Genomic DNA, 13533 nt, shown 5'->3' on the forward strand with positions numbered 1-13533 from the left:
ACATTTATAACAGATTTCTAGCAGGCAAATTATTAATATTGCAACGCTTCAATATCATTTTGTTAGATTCTAACTGGCATGTGGCGCAATGGACAACGTGTCTGCCTACGGAGCAGAAGACTCCAGGTTCGAGTCCTGGCAAGCTCGGTGTTGATTTTTATGGGTCTTTTATACGTCATAAAAGAAAATATCTTATACATACAATGTTTGGAAAAAATGTTTTGAAATACAAAGCACGGGCTTGTGACGTAATGGAGAACGCGTCTGCCTTCGAAGCAGAAGATTCCAGGTTCGAGTCATGGCAAGCTCGCTATTTACATTTATAACCGTTTCTAGCAGGCAAATCAATAATATTGCAATGCTTCAATATCATTTTGTCGGACTCTAACGGGCTTGTGGCGCAATGGATAACGCGTCTGCCTACGGAGAAGAAGATTCCAGGTTGGAGTACCGGCAAACTCGTTGTTTATTTTTATAGGTCTTTCATACGTCATAAAAGAAAATATCGTATAAATACAATGTTTGCAAAACATTTTTTGTAATACAAATCACGGGCTTGTAGCGCAATGGACAACGCGTCTGCCTACGGAGCAGAAGATTCCAGGTTCGAGTCCTGGCAAGCTCGCTATTGACATTTATAACAGATTTCTAGCAGGCAAATTATTAATATTGCAACGCTTCAATATCATTTTGTTAGATTATAACTGGCTTGTTGCGCAATGGACAACGTGTCTGCCTACGGAGCAGAAGATTCCAGATTCGAGTCCTGGCAAGCTCGGTGTTGATTTTTATAGGTCTTCTATACGTCATAAAAGAAAATATCTTATAAATACAATGTTTGGAAAAAATGTTTTGTAATACAAAGCACGGGCTTGTGGCGTAATGGATAACGCGTCTGCCTTCGAAGTAGAAGATTCCAGGTTCGAGACCTGGCAAGGTCGCTATTTAAATTTATAAGAGATTTCTAGCATATATTAGAAAGCAAATAAATAATCTTGCAATTGTTCAATAGCATTTTGTCAGACTCTATCGGGCTTGTGGCGCAATGGATAACGCCTCTGCCTTCGAAGGAGAAGATTCCAGGTTCGAGTCCTGGCAAGCTCGCTATTTACATTTATAACAGATTTCTAGCAGGCAAATTATTAATATTGCAACGCTTCAATATCATTTTGTTAGATTCTAACTGGCTTGTTGCGCAATGGACAACGTGTCTGCCTACGGAGCAGAAGATTCCAGGTTCGAATCCTGGCAAGCTCGGTGTTGATTTCTATAGGTCTTTTATACGTCATAAAAGAAAATATCTTATAAATACAATGTTTGGAAAAAATGTTTTGTAATATAAAGCACGGGCTTGTGGCGTAATGGATAACGCGTCCACCTTCGAAGCAGAAGATTCCAGGTTCGAGTCCTGGCTAGCTCGCTATTTACATTTATAAGAGATTTCTAGCATATATTAGAAGGCAAATAAATAATCTTGCAATTCTTCAATAGCATTTTGTCAGACTCTAACGGGCTTGTGGCGCAATGGATAACGCGTCTGCCTTCGAAGCAGAAGATTCAAGACTCGAGTCCTGGCAAGCTGGTTCTTTACATTTATAACTGTTTCTAGCAGGCAAATTAATAATATTGCAACGCTTCAATATCATTTTTTTAGACTCTAAGTGGCTTGTAACGCAATGGACAACGTGTCTGCCTACGGAGCAGAAGATTCCTGGTTCGAGTCCTGGCAAGCTCGGTGTTGATATTTATGGGTCTTATATACGTCATAAAAGAAAATATCTTATAAATACAATGTTTGGAAAAAATGTTTTGTAATACAAAGCACGGGCTTGTGACGTGATGGATAACGCGTCTGCCTTCGAAGCAGAAGATTCCAGGTTCGAGTCCTGGCAAGCTCGGTGTTGATTTTTATAGGTCTTTTATACGTCATAAAAGAAAATATCTTATAAATACAATGTTTGGAAAAAATGTTTTGTAATACAAAACACGGGCTTGTGGCGTAATGGATAACGCGTCTGCCTTCGAAGCAGAAGATTCCAGGTTCGAGTAATGGCAAGCTCGCTATTTACATTTATAAGGGATTTCTAGCATATATTAGAAGGCAAATAAATAATCTTGCAGTTCTTCAATAGCATTTTGTCAGACTCTAACGGAGTTGTGGCGCAATGGTTAACGCGTCTGCCTACGGAGCAGAAGATTCCAGGTTCGAGTCCTGGCAAGCTCGGTGTTGATTTTTATAGGTCTTTTATACGTCATAAAAGAAAATATCTTATAAATACAATGTTTGGAAAAAATGTTTTTTAGTACAAAACACGGGCTTGTGGCGTAATGGATAACGCCTCTGCCTTCGAAGCAGAAGATTCCAGGTTCGAGTCCTGGCAAGCTCGCTATTTACATTTATAAGAGATTCCTAGCATATATTAGAAAGCAAATAAATAATCTTGCAATTCTTCAATAGCATTTTGTCAGACTCTAACGGGCTTGTGGCGTAATGGATAACGCGTCTGCCTTCGAAGCAGAAGATTCCAGGTTCGAGTCCTGGCAAGCTCGTTCTTTACATTTATAACTGTTTCTAGCAGGCAAATTAATAATATTGCAACGCTCCAATATCATTTTGTTAGACTCTAACTGGCTTGTGGCGCAATGGACAACGTGTCTGCCTACGGAGCAGAAGATTCCTGGTTCTAGTCATGGCAAGCTCGTTATATACAGTTATAACAGATTTCTAGCAGGCAAATTATTAATATTGCAACGCTTCAATATCATTTTGTTAGATTCTAACTGGCATGTGGCGCAATGGACAACGTGTCTGCCTACGGAGCAGAAGACTCCAGGTTCGAGTCCTGGCAAGCTCGGTGTTGATTTTTATGGGTCTTTTATACGTCATAAAAGAAAATATCTTATACATACAATGTTTGGAAAAAATGTTTTGAAATACAAAGCACGGGCTTGTGACGTAATGGAGAACGCGTCTGCCTTCGAAGCAGAAGATTCCAGGTTCGAGTCATGGCAAGCTCGCTATTTACATTTATAACCGTTTCTAGCAGGCAAATCAATAATATTGCAATGCTTCAATATCATTTTGTCGGACTCTAACGGGCTTGTGGCGCAATGGATAACGCGTCTGCCTACGGAGCAGAAGACTCCAGGTTCGAGTCCTGGCAAGCTCGGTGTTGATTTTTATAGGTCTTTTTTACGTCATGAAAGAAAATATCTTATAAATACAATGTTTGGAAAAAATGTTTTGTAATACAAAGCATGGGCTTGTGGCGTAATGGATAACGCGTCTGCCTTCGAAGCAGAAGATTCCAGGTTCGAGTCCTGGCAAGCTCGCTATTTACATTTATAACCGTTTCTAGCAGGCAAATAAATAATCTTGCAATTCTTCAATAGCATTCGTCAGACTCTAACGGGCTTGTGGCGTAATGGATAACGCGTCTGCATTCGAAGCAGAAGATTCTAGGTTCTAGTCCTGGCAAGCTCGTTATTTACATTTATAACAGATTTCTAGCAGGCAAATTATTAATATTGCAACGCTTCAATATCATTTTGTTAGACTCTAACTGGCTTGTGGCGCAATGGACAACGTGTCTGCCTACGGAGCAGAAGATTCCTGGTTCTAGTCCTGGTAAGCTCGTTATTTAAATTTATAACAGATTTCTAGCAGGCAAATTATTATTATTGCAACGCTTCAATATCATTTTGTTAGATTCTAACTGGCTTGTGGCGCAATGGACAACGTGTCTGCCTACGGAGCAGATTCCACGTTCGAGTCCTGGCAAGCTCGGTGTTGATATTTATGGGTCTTATATACGTCATAAAAGAAAATATCGTATAAATACAATGTTTGGAAAAAATGTTTTGTAATACGAAGCATGGGCTTGTGGCGTAATGGATAACGCGTCTGCCTTCGAAGCAGAAGATTCCAGGTTCGAGTCCTGGCAAGCTCGCTATTTACATTTATAAGAGATTTCTAGCAAATATTAGAAGGCAAATAAATAATCTTGCAATTCTTCAATAGCATTTTGTCAGACTCTAACGGGTTTGTGGCGCAATGGATAACGCGTCTGCCTACGGAGCAGAAGATTCCTGGTTCTAGTCCTGGTAAACTCGTTATTTAAATTTATACTAGATTTCTAGCAGGCAAATTATTATTATTGCAACGCTTCAATATCATTTTGTTAGATTCTAACTGGCTTGTGGCGCAATGGACAACGTGTCTGCCTACGGAGCAGATTCCACGTTCGAGTCCTGGCAAGCTCGGTGTTGATATTTATGGGTCTTATATACGTCATAAAAGAAAATATCGTATAAATACAATGTTTGGAAAAAATGTTTTGTAATACGAAGCATGGGCTTGTGGCGTAATGGATAACGCGTCTGCTTTCGAAGCAGAAGATTCTAGGTTCGAGTCCTGGCAAGCTCGTTATTTACATTTATAACAGATTTCTAGCAGGCAAATTATTAATATTGCAACGCTTCAATATCATTTTGTTAGATTCTAACTGGCTTGTGGCGCAATGGACAACGTGTCTGCCTAGGGAGCAGAAGATTCCAGATTCGAGTCCTGGGGAGCTCGGTGTTGATTTTTATGGGTCTTTTGTACGTCATAAAAGAAAATATCTTATAATAAACAATGTTTGGAAAAAATGTTTTGTAATACAAAGCACGGGCTTGTGGCGTAATGGATAACGCGTCTGCCTTCGAAGCAGAAGATTCCAGGTTCGAGTAATGGCAAGCTCGCTATTTACATTTATAAGGGATTTCTAGCATATATTAGAAGGCAAATAAATAATCTTGCAGTTCTTCAATAGCATTTTGTCAGACTCTAACGGAGTTGTGGCGCAATGGTTAACGCGTCTGCCTACGGAGCAGAAGATTCCAGGTTCGAGTCCTGGCAAGCTCGGTGTTGATTTTTATAGGTCTTTTATACGTCATAAAAGAAAATATCTTATAAATACAATGTTTGGAAAAAATGTTTTGTAGTACAAAACACGGGCTTGTGGCGTAATGGATAACGCCTCTGCCTTCGAAGCAGAAGATTCCAGGTTCGAATCCTGGCAAGCTCGCTATTTACATTTATAAGAGATTCCTAGCATATATTAGAAGGCAAATAAATAATCTTGCAATTCTTCAATAGCATTTTGTCAGACTCTAACGGGCTTGTGGCGTAATGGATAACGCGTCTGCCTTCGAAGCAGAAGATTCCAGGTTCGAGTCCTGGCAAGCTCGTTCTTTACATTTATAACTGTTTCTAGCAGGCAAATTAATAATATTGCAACGCTCCAATATCATTTTGTTAGACTCTAACTGGCTTGTGGCGCAATGGACAACGTGTCTGCCTATGGAGCAGAAGATTCCTGGTTCTAGTCATGGCAAGCTCGTTATATACATTTATAACAGATTTCTAGCAGGCAAATTATTAATATTGCAACGCTTCAATATCATTTTGTTAGATTCTAACTGGCATGTGGCGCAATGGACAACGTGTCTGCCTACGGAGCAGAAGACTCCAGGTTCGAGTCCTGGCAAGCTCGGTGTTGATTTTTATGGGTCTTTTATACGTCATAAAAGAAAATATCTTATACATACAATGTTTGGAAAAAATGTTTTGAAATACAAAGCACGGGCTTGTGACGTAATGGAGAACGCGTCTGCCTTCGAAGCAGAAGATTCCAGGTTCGAGTCATGGCAAGCTCGCTATTTACATTTATAACCGTTTCTAGCAGGCAAATCAATAATATTGCAATGCTTCAATATCATTTTGTCGGACTCTAACGGGCTTGTGGCGCAATGGATAACGCGTCTGCCTACGGAGAAGAAGATTCCAGGTTGGAGTACCGGCAAACTCGTTGTTTATTTTTATAGGTCTTTCATACGTCATAAAAGAAAATATCGTATAAATACAATGTTTGCAAAACATTTTTTGTAATACAAATCACGGGCTTGTAGCGCAATGGACAACGCGTCTGCCTACGGAGCAGAAGATTCCAGGTTCGAGTCCTGGCAAGCTCGCTATTGACATTTATAACAGATTTCTAGCAGGCAAATTATTAATATTGCAACGCTTCAATATCATTTTGTTAGATTATAACTGGCTTGTTGCGCAATGGACAACGTGTCTGCCTACGGAGCAGAAGATTCCAGATTCGAGTCCTGGCAAGCTCGGTGTTGATTTTTATAGGTCTTCTATACGTCATAAAAGAAAATATCTTATAAATACAATGTTTGGAAAAAATGTTTTGTAATACAAAGCACGGGCTTGTGGCGTAATGGATAACGCGTCTGCCTTCGAAGTAGAAGATTCCAGGTTCGAGACCTGGCAAGGTCGCTATTTAAATTTATAAGAGATTTCTAGCATATATTAGAAAGCAAATAAATAATCTTGCAATTGTTCAATAGCATTTTGTCAGACTCTATCGGGCTTGTGGCGCAATGGATAACGCCTCTGCCTTCGAAGGAGAAGATTCCAGGTTCGAGTCCTGGCAAGCTCGCTATTTACATTTATAACAGATTTCTAGCAGGCAAATTATTAATATTGCAACGCTTCAATATCATTTTGTTAGATTCTAACTGGCTTGTTGCGCAATGGACAACGTGTCTGCCTACGGAGCAGAAGATTCCAGGTTCGAATCCTGGCAAGCTCGGTGTTGATTTATATAGGTCTTTTATACGTCATAAAAGAAAATATCTTATAAATACAATGTTTGGAAAAAATGTTTTGTAATATAAAGCACGGGCTTGTGGCGTAATGGATAACGCGTCCACCTTCGAAGCAGAAGATTCCAGGTTCGAGTCCTGGCTAGCTCGCTATTTACATTTATAAGAGATTTCTAGCATATATTAGAAGGCAAATAAATAATCTTGCAATTCTTCAATAGCATTTTGTCAGACTCTAACGGGCTTGTGGCGCAATGGATAACGCGTCTGCCTTCGAAGCAGAAGATTCAAGACTCGAGTCCTGGCAAGCTGGTTCTTTACATTTATAACTGTTTCTAGCAGGCAAATTAATAATATTGCAACGCTTCAATATCATTTTTTTAGACTCTAAGTGGCTTGTAACGCAATGGACAACGTGTCTGCCTACGGAGCAGAAGATTCCTGGTTCTGGTCCTGGCAATCTCGTTATTTACATTTATAACAGATTTCTAGCAGGCAAATTATTAATATTGCAACGCTTCAATATCATTTTGTTAGATTCTAACTGGCTTGTGGCGCAATGGACAACGTGTCTGCCTACGGAGCAGAAGATTCCAGGTTCGAGTCCTGGCAAGCTCGGTGTTGATATTTATGGGTCTTATATACGTCATAAAAGAAAATATCTTATAAATACAATGTTTGGAAAAAATGTTTTGTAATACAAAGCACGGGCTTGTGACGTGATGGATAACGCGTCTGCCTTCGAAGCAGAAGATTCCAGGTTCGAGTCCTGGCAAGCTCGGTGTTGATTTTTATAGGTCTTTTATACGTCATAAAAGAAAATATCTTATAAATACAATGTTTGGAAAAAATGTTTTGTAATACAAAACACGGGCTTGTGGCGTAATGGATAACGCGTCTGCCTTCGAAGCAGAAGATTCCAGGTTCGAGTAATGGCAAGCTCGCTATTTACATTTATAAGGGATTTCTAGCATATATTAGAAGGCAAATAAATAATCTTGCAGTTCTTCAATAGCATTTTGTCAGACTCTAACGGGCTTGTGGCGTAATGGATAACGCGTCTGCCTTCGAAGCAGAAGATTCCAGGTTCGAGTCCTGGCAAGCTCGTTCTTTACATTTATAACTGTTTCTAGCAGGCAAATTAATAATATTGCAACGCTCCAATATCATTTTGTTAGACTCTAACTGGCTTGTGGCGCAATGGACAACGTGTCTGCCTACGGAGCAGAAGATTCCAGGTTCGAGTCCTGGCAAGCTCGGTGTTGATATTTATGGGTCTTATATACATCATAAAAGAAAATATCTTATAAATACAATGTTTGGAAAAAATGTTTTGTAATACAAAGCACGGGCTTGTGACGTGATGGATAACGCGTCTGCCTTCGAAGCAGAAGATTCCAGGTTCGAGTCCTGGCAAGCTCGGTGTTGATTTTTATAGGTCTTTTATACGTCATAAAAGAAAATATCTTATAAATACAATGTTTGGAAAAAATGTTTTGTAATACAAAACACGGGCTTGTGGCGTAATGGATAACGCGTCTGCCTTCGAAGCAGAAGATTCCAGGTTCGAGTAATGGCAAGCTCGCTATTTACATTTATAAGGGATTTCTAGCATATATTAGAACGCAAATAAATAATCTTGCAGTTCTTCAATAGCATTTTGTCAGACTCTAACGGGCTTGTGACGTGATGGATAACGCGTCTGCCTTCGAAGCAGAAGATTCCAGGTTCGAGTCCTGGCAAGCTCGGTGTTGATTTTTATAGGTCTTTTATACGTCATAAAAGAAAATATCTTATAAATACAATGTTTGGAAAAAATGTTTTGTAATACAAAACACGGGCTTGTGGCGTAATGGATAACGCGTCTGCCTTCGAAGCAGAAGATTCCAGGTTCGAGTAATGGCAAGCTCGCTATTTACATTTATAAGGGATTTCTAGCATATATTAGAAGGCAAATAAATAATCTTGCAGTTCTTCAATAGCATTTTGTCAGACTCTAACGGGCTTGTGGCGTAATGGATAACGCGTCTGCCTTCGAAGCAGAAGATTCCAGGTTCGAGTCCTGGCAAGCTCGTTCTTTACATTTATAACTGTTTCTAGCAGGCAAATTAATAATATTGCAACGCTCCAATATCATTTTGTTAGACTCTAACTGGCTTGTGGCGCAATGGTTAACGCGTCTGCCTACGGAGCAGAAGATTCCAGGTTCGAGTCCTGGCAAGCTCGGTGTTGATTTTTATAGGTCTTTTATACGTCATAAAAGAAAATATCTTATAAATACAATGTTTGGAAAAAATGTTTTTTAGTACAAAACACGGGCTTGTGGCGTAATGGATAACGCCTCTGCCTTCGAAGCAGAAGATTCCAGGTTCGAGTCCTGGCAAGCTCGCTATTTACATTTATAAGAGATTCCTAGCATATATTAGAAAGCAAATAAATAATCTTGCAATTCTTCAATAGCATTTTGTCAGACTCTAACGGGCTTGTGGCGTAATGGATAACGCGTCTGCCTTCGAAGCAGAAGATTCCAGGTTCGAGTCCTGGCAAGCTCGTTCTTTACATTTATAACTGTTTCTAGCAGGCAAATTAATAATATTGCAACGCTCCAATATCATTTTGTTAGACTCTAACTGGCTTGTGGCGCAATGGACAACGTGTCTGCCTACGGAGCAGAAGATTCCTGGTTCTAGTCATGGCAAGCTCGTTATATACAGTTATAACAGATTTCTAGCAGGCAAATTATTAATATTGCAACGCTTCAATATCATTTTGTTAGATTCTAACTGGCATGTGGCGCAATGGACAACGTGTCTGCCTACGGAGCAGAAGACTCCAGGTTCGAGTCCTGGCAAGCTCGGTGTTGATTTTTATGGGTCTTTTATACGTCATAAAAGAAAATATCTTATACATACAATGTTTGGAAAAAATGTTTTGAAATACAAAGCACGGGCTTGTGACGTAATGGAGAACGCGTCTGCCTTCGAAGCAGAAGATTCCAGGTTCGAGTCATGGCAAGCTCGCTATTTACATTTATAACCGTTTCTAGCAGGCAAATCAATAATATTGCAATGCTTCAATATCATTTTGTCGGACTCTAACGGGCTTGTGGCGCAATGGATAACGCGTCTGCCTACGGAGCAGAAGACTCCAGGTTCGAGTCCTGGCAAGCTCGGTGTTGATTTTTATAGGTCTTTTTTACGTCATGAAAGAAAATATCTTATAAATACAATGTTTGGAAAAAATGTTTTGTAATACAAAGCATGGGCTTGTGGCGTAATGGATAACGCGTCTGCCTTCGAAGCAGAAGATTCCAGGTTCGAGTCCTGGCAAGCTCGCTATTTACATTTATAACCGTTTCTAGCAGGAAATAAATAATCTTGCAATTCTTCAATAGCATTCGTCAGACTCTAACGGGCTTGTGGCGTAATGGATAACGCGTCTGCATTCGAAGCAGAAGATTCTAGGTTCTAGTCCTGGCAAGCTCGTTATTTACATTTATAACAGATTTCTAGCAGGCAAATTATTAATATTGCAACGCTTCAATATCATTTTGTTAGACTCTAACTGGCTTGTGGCGCAATGGACAACGTGTCTGCCTACGGAGCAGAAGATTCCTGGTTCTAGTCCTGGTAAGCTCGTTATTTAAATTTATAACAGATTTCTAGCAGGCAAATTATTATTATTGCAACGCTTCAATATCATTTTGTTAGATTCTAACTGGCTTGTGGCGCAATGGACAACGTGTCTGCCTACGGAGCAGATTCCACGTTCGAGTCCTGGCAAGCTCGGTGTTGATATTTATGGGTCTTATATACGTCATAAAAGAAAATATCGTATAAATACAATGTTTGGAAAAAATGTTTTGTAATACGAAGCATGGGCTTGTGGCGTAATGGATAACGCGTCTGCCTTCGAAGCAGAAGATTCCAGGTTCGAGTCCTGGCAAGCTCGCTATTTACATTTATAAGAGATTTCTAGCAAATATTAGAAGGCAAATAAATAATCTTGCAATTCTTCAATAGCATTTTGTCAGACTCTAACGGGTTTGTGGCGCAATGGATAACGCGTCTGCCTACGGAGCAGAAGATTCCTGGTTCTAGTCCTGGTAAACTCGTTATTTAAATTTATACTAGATTTCTAGCAGGCAAATTATTATTATTGCAACGCTTCAATATCATTTTGTTAGATTCTAACTGGCTTGTGGCGCAATGGACAACGTGTCTGCCTACGGAGCAGATTCCACGTTCGAGTCCTGGCAAGCTCGGTGTTGATATTTATGGGTCTTATATACGTCATAAAAGAAAATATCGTATAAATACAATGTTTGGAAAAAATGTTTTGTAATACGAAGCATGGGCTTGTGGCGTAATGGATAACGCGTCTGCTTTCGAAGCAGAAGATTCTAGGTTCGAGTCCTGGCAAGCTCGTTATTTACATTTATAACAGATTTCTAGCAGGCAAATTATTAATATTGCAACGCTTCAATATCATTTTGTTAGATTCTAACTGGCTTGTGGCGCAATGGACAACGTGTCTGCCTAGGGAGCAGAAGATTCCAGATTCGAGTCCTGGGGAGCTCGGTGTTGATTTTTATGGGTCTTTTGTACGTCATAAAAGAAAATATCTTATAATAAACAATGTTTGGAAAAAATGTTTTGTAATACAAAGCACGGGCTTGTGGCGTAATGGATAACGCGTCTGCCTTCGAAGCAGAAGATTCCAGGTTCGAGTAATGGCAAGCTCGCTATTTACATTTATAAGGGATTTCTAGCATATATTAGAAGGCAAATAAATAATCTTGCAGTTCTTCAATAGCATTTTGTCAGACTCTAACGGAGTTGTGGCGCAATGGTTAACGCGTCTGCCTACGGAGCAGAAGATTCCAGGTTCGAGTCCTGGCAAGCTCGGTGTTGATTTTTATAGGTCTTTTATACGTCATAAAAGAAAATATCTTATAAATACAATGTTTGGAAAAAATGTTTTGTAGTACAAAACACGGGCTTGTGGCGTAATGGATAACGCGTCTGCCTTCGAAGCAGAAGATTCCAGGTTCGAGTCCTGGCAAGCTTGCTATTTACATTTATAAGAGATTCCTAGCATATATTAGAAGGCAAATAAATAATCTTGCAATTCTTCAATAGCATTTTGTCAGACTCTAACGGGCTTGTGGCGTAATGGATAACGCGTCTGCCTTCGAAGCAGAAGATTCCAGGTTCGAGTCCTGGCAAGCTCGTTCTTTACATTTATTACTGTTTCTAGCAGGCAAATTAATAATATTGCAACGCTCCAATATCATTTTGTTAGACTCTAACTGGCTTGTGGCGCAGTGGACAACGTGTCTGCCTACGGAGCAGAAGATTCCTGGTTCTAGTCATGGCAAGCTCGTTATATACATTTATAACAGATTTCTAGCAGGCAAATTATTAATATTGCAACGCTTCAATATCATTTTGTTAGATTCTAACTGGCATGTGGCGCAATGGACAACGTGTCTGCCTACGGAGCAGAAGACTCCAGGTTCGAGTCCTGGCAAGCTCGGTGTTGATTTTTATGGGTCTTTTATACGTCATAAAAGAAAATATCTTATACATACAATGTTTGGAAAAAATGTTTTGTAATACAAAGCACGGGCTTGTGACGTAATGGAGAACGCGTCTGCCTTCGAAGCAGAAGATTCCAGGTTCGAGTCATGGCAAGCTCGCTATTTACATTTATAACCGTTTCTAGCAGGCAAATCAATAATATTGCAATGCTTCAATATCATTTTGTCGGACTCTAACGGGCTTGTGGCGCAATGGATAACGCGTCTGCCTACGGAGAAGAAGATTCCAGGTTGGAGTACCGGCAAACTCGTTGTTTTTTTTTATAGGTCTTTCATACGTCATAAAAGAAAATATCGTATAAATACAATGTTTGCAAAGCATTTTTTGTAATACAAATCACGGGCTTGTAGCGCAATGGACAACGCGTCTGCCTACGGAGCAGAAGATTCCAGGTTCGAGTCCTGGCAAGCTCGGTGTTGATTTTTATAGGTCTTTTTTACGTCATGAAAGAAAATATCTTATAAATACAATGTTTGGAAAAAATGTTTTGTAATACAAAGCACGGGCTTGTGGCGTAATGGATAACGCGTCTGCCTTCGAAGCAGAAGATTCCAGGTTCGAGTCCTGGCAAGCTCGCTATTTACATTTATAAGAGATTTCTAGCACATATTAGAAGGCAAATAAATAATCTTGCAATTCTTCAATAGCATTCGTCAGACTCTAACGGGCTTGTGGCGTAATGGATAACGCGTCTGCATTCGAAGCAGAAGATTCTAGGTTCTAGTCCTGGCAAGCTCGTTATTTACATTTATAACAGATTTCTAGCAGGCAAATTATTAATATTGCAACGCTTCAATATCATTTTGTTAGACTCTAACTGGCTTGTGGCGCAATGGACAACGTGTCTGCCTACGGAGCAGAAGATTCCTGGTTCTAGTCCTGGTAAGCTCGTTATTTAAATTTATAACAGATTTCTAGCAGGCAAATTATTATTATTGCAACGCTTCAATATCATTTTGTTAGATTCTAACTGGCTTGTGGCGCAATGGACAACGTGTCTGCCTACGGAGCAGATTCCACGTTCGAGTCCTGGCAAGCTCGGTGTTGATATTTATGGGTCTTATATACGTCATAAAAGAAAATATCGTATAAATACAATGTTTGGAAAAAATGTTTTGTAATACGAAGCATGGGCTTGTGGCGTAATGGATAACGCGTCTGCTTTCGAAGCCGAAGATTCTAGGTTCGAGTCCTGGCAAGCTCGTTATTTACATTTATAACAGATTTCTAGCAGGCAAATTATTAATATTGCAACGCTTCAATATCATTT

The 13533-nt window shown here is 39.7% G+C and overlaps 28 non-coding genes across 28 annotated transcripts; all 28 read left to right on the forward strand.

The window, feature by feature from the left end:
- Positions 1-552: 552 nt before the first annotated feature.
- TRNAR-ACG (transfer RNA arginine (anticodon ACG)) lies at positions 553-625 on the forward strand. Its single transcript has one exon. It is a non-coding gene; the product is annotated as a tRNA-Arg (tRNA).
- A 243-nt stretch (positions 626-868) lies between these two features.
- Positions 869-941, forward strand: TRNAR-UCG (transfer RNA arginine (anticodon UCG)). Its single transcript has one exon. It is a non-coding gene; the product is annotated as a tRNA-Arg (tRNA).
- A 1210-nt stretch (positions 942-2151) lies between these two features.
- On the forward strand, positions 2152-2224 carry TRNAR-ACG (transfer RNA arginine (anticodon ACG)). Its single transcript has one exon. It is a non-coding gene; the product is annotated as a tRNA-Arg (tRNA).
- Positions 2225-2314: 90 nt separating this feature from the next.
- TRNAR-UCG (transfer RNA arginine (anticodon UCG)) lies at positions 2315-2387 on the forward strand. Its single transcript has one exon. It is a non-coding gene; the product is annotated as a tRNA-Arg (tRNA).
- Positions 2388-2477: 90 nt separating this feature from the next.
- Positions 2478-2550, forward strand: TRNAR-UCG (transfer RNA arginine (anticodon UCG)). The gene has a single exon. It is a non-coding gene; the product is annotated as a tRNA-Arg (tRNA).
- A 547-nt stretch (positions 2551-3097) lies between these two features.
- Positions 3098-3170, forward strand: TRNAR-ACG (transfer RNA arginine (anticodon ACG)). Its single transcript has one exon. It is a non-coding gene; the product is annotated as a tRNA-Arg (tRNA).
- A 90-nt stretch (positions 3171-3260) lies between these two features.
- Positions 3261-3333, forward strand: TRNAR-UCG (transfer RNA arginine (anticodon UCG)). The gene has a single exon. It is a non-coding gene; the product is annotated as a tRNA-Arg (tRNA).
- Positions 3334-3877: 544 nt separating this feature from the next.
- TRNAR-UCG (transfer RNA arginine (anticodon UCG)) lies at positions 3878-3950 on the forward strand. The gene has a single exon. It is a non-coding gene; the product is annotated as a tRNA-Arg (tRNA).
- A 403-nt stretch (positions 3951-4353) lies between these two features.
- Positions 4354-4426, forward strand: TRNAR-UCG (transfer RNA arginine (anticodon UCG)). Its single transcript has one exon. It is a non-coding gene; the product is annotated as a tRNA-Arg (tRNA).
- A 407-nt stretch (positions 4427-4833) lies between these two features.
- On the forward strand, positions 4834-4906 carry TRNAR-ACG (transfer RNA arginine (anticodon ACG)). Its single transcript has one exon. It is a non-coding gene; the product is annotated as a tRNA-Arg (tRNA).
- Positions 4907-4996: 90 nt separating this feature from the next.
- On the forward strand, positions 4997-5069 carry TRNAR-UCG (transfer RNA arginine (anticodon UCG)). Its single transcript has one exon. It is a non-coding gene; the product is annotated as a tRNA-Arg (tRNA).
- Positions 5070-5159: 90 nt separating this feature from the next.
- On the forward strand, positions 5160-5232 carry TRNAR-UCG (transfer RNA arginine (anticodon UCG)). Its single transcript has one exon. It is a non-coding gene; the product is annotated as a tRNA-Arg (tRNA).
- A 710-nt stretch (positions 5233-5942) lies between these two features.
- TRNAR-ACG (transfer RNA arginine (anticodon ACG)) lies at positions 5943-6015 on the forward strand. Its single transcript has one exon. It is a non-coding gene; the product is annotated as a tRNA-Arg (tRNA).
- Positions 6016-6258: 243 nt separating this feature from the next.
- TRNAR-UCG (transfer RNA arginine (anticodon UCG)) lies at positions 6259-6331 on the forward strand. Its single transcript has one exon. It is a non-coding gene; the product is annotated as a tRNA-Arg (tRNA).
- A 1363-nt stretch (positions 6332-7694) lies between these two features.
- TRNAR-UCG (transfer RNA arginine (anticodon UCG)) lies at positions 7695-7767 on the forward strand. The gene has a single exon. It is a non-coding gene; the product is annotated as a tRNA-Arg (tRNA).
- Positions 7768-8661: 894 nt separating this feature from the next.
- On the forward strand, positions 8662-8734 carry TRNAR-UCG (transfer RNA arginine (anticodon UCG)). The gene has a single exon. It is a non-coding gene; the product is annotated as a tRNA-Arg (tRNA).
- A 79-nt stretch (positions 8735-8813) lies between these two features.
- TRNAR-ACG (transfer RNA arginine (anticodon ACG)) lies at positions 8814-8886 on the forward strand. Its single transcript has one exon. It is a non-coding gene; the product is annotated as a tRNA-Arg (tRNA).
- Positions 8887-8976: 90 nt separating this feature from the next.
- TRNAR-UCG (transfer RNA arginine (anticodon UCG)) lies at positions 8977-9049 on the forward strand. The gene has a single exon. It is a non-coding gene; the product is annotated as a tRNA-Arg (tRNA).
- A 90-nt stretch (positions 9050-9139) lies between these two features.
- Positions 9140-9212, forward strand: TRNAR-UCG (transfer RNA arginine (anticodon UCG)). The gene has a single exon. It is a non-coding gene; the product is annotated as a tRNA-Arg (tRNA).
- Positions 9213-9759: 547 nt separating this feature from the next.
- Positions 9760-9832, forward strand: TRNAR-ACG (transfer RNA arginine (anticodon ACG)). The gene has a single exon. It is a non-coding gene; the product is annotated as a tRNA-Arg (tRNA).
- A 90-nt stretch (positions 9833-9922) lies between these two features.
- TRNAR-UCG (transfer RNA arginine (anticodon UCG)) lies at positions 9923-9995 on the forward strand. Its single transcript has one exon. It is a non-coding gene; the product is annotated as a tRNA-Arg (tRNA).
- Positions 9996-10538: 543 nt separating this feature from the next.
- TRNAR-UCG (transfer RNA arginine (anticodon UCG)) lies at positions 10539-10611 on the forward strand. Its single transcript has one exon. It is a non-coding gene; the product is annotated as a tRNA-Arg (tRNA).
- Positions 10612-11014: 403 nt separating this feature from the next.
- TRNAR-UCG (transfer RNA arginine (anticodon UCG)) lies at positions 11015-11087 on the forward strand. Its single transcript has one exon. It is a non-coding gene; the product is annotated as a tRNA-Arg (tRNA).
- A 407-nt stretch (positions 11088-11494) lies between these two features.
- Positions 11495-11567, forward strand: TRNAR-ACG (transfer RNA arginine (anticodon ACG)). Its single transcript has one exon. It is a non-coding gene; the product is annotated as a tRNA-Arg (tRNA).
- Positions 11568-11657: 90 nt separating this feature from the next.
- TRNAR-UCG (transfer RNA arginine (anticodon UCG)) lies at positions 11658-11730 on the forward strand. The gene has a single exon. It is a non-coding gene; the product is annotated as a tRNA-Arg (tRNA).
- A 90-nt stretch (positions 11731-11820) lies between these two features.
- On the forward strand, positions 11821-11893 carry TRNAR-UCG (transfer RNA arginine (anticodon UCG)). Its single transcript has one exon. It is a non-coding gene; the product is annotated as a tRNA-Arg (tRNA).
- Positions 11894-12603: 710 nt separating this feature from the next.
- TRNAR-ACG (transfer RNA arginine (anticodon ACG)) lies at positions 12604-12676 on the forward strand. Its single transcript has one exon. It is a non-coding gene; the product is annotated as a tRNA-Arg (tRNA).
- Positions 12677-12766: 90 nt separating this feature from the next.
- On the forward strand, positions 12767-12839 carry TRNAR-UCG (transfer RNA arginine (anticodon UCG)). The gene has a single exon. It is a non-coding gene; the product is annotated as a tRNA-Arg (tRNA).
- Positions 12840-13533: the final 694 nt, after the last annotated feature.

The sequence above is a fragment of the Phalangium opilio genome, unplaced genomic scaffold (genome assembly GCF_054372755.1).
Source record: "Phalangium opilio isolate 3A_F unplaced genomic scaffold, DU_Popi_V2 ptg000031l_1, whole genome shotgun sequence".
Lineage (NCBI taxonomy): Eukaryota > Metazoa > Arthropoda > Arachnida > Opiliones > Phalangiidae > Phalangium > Phalangium opilio.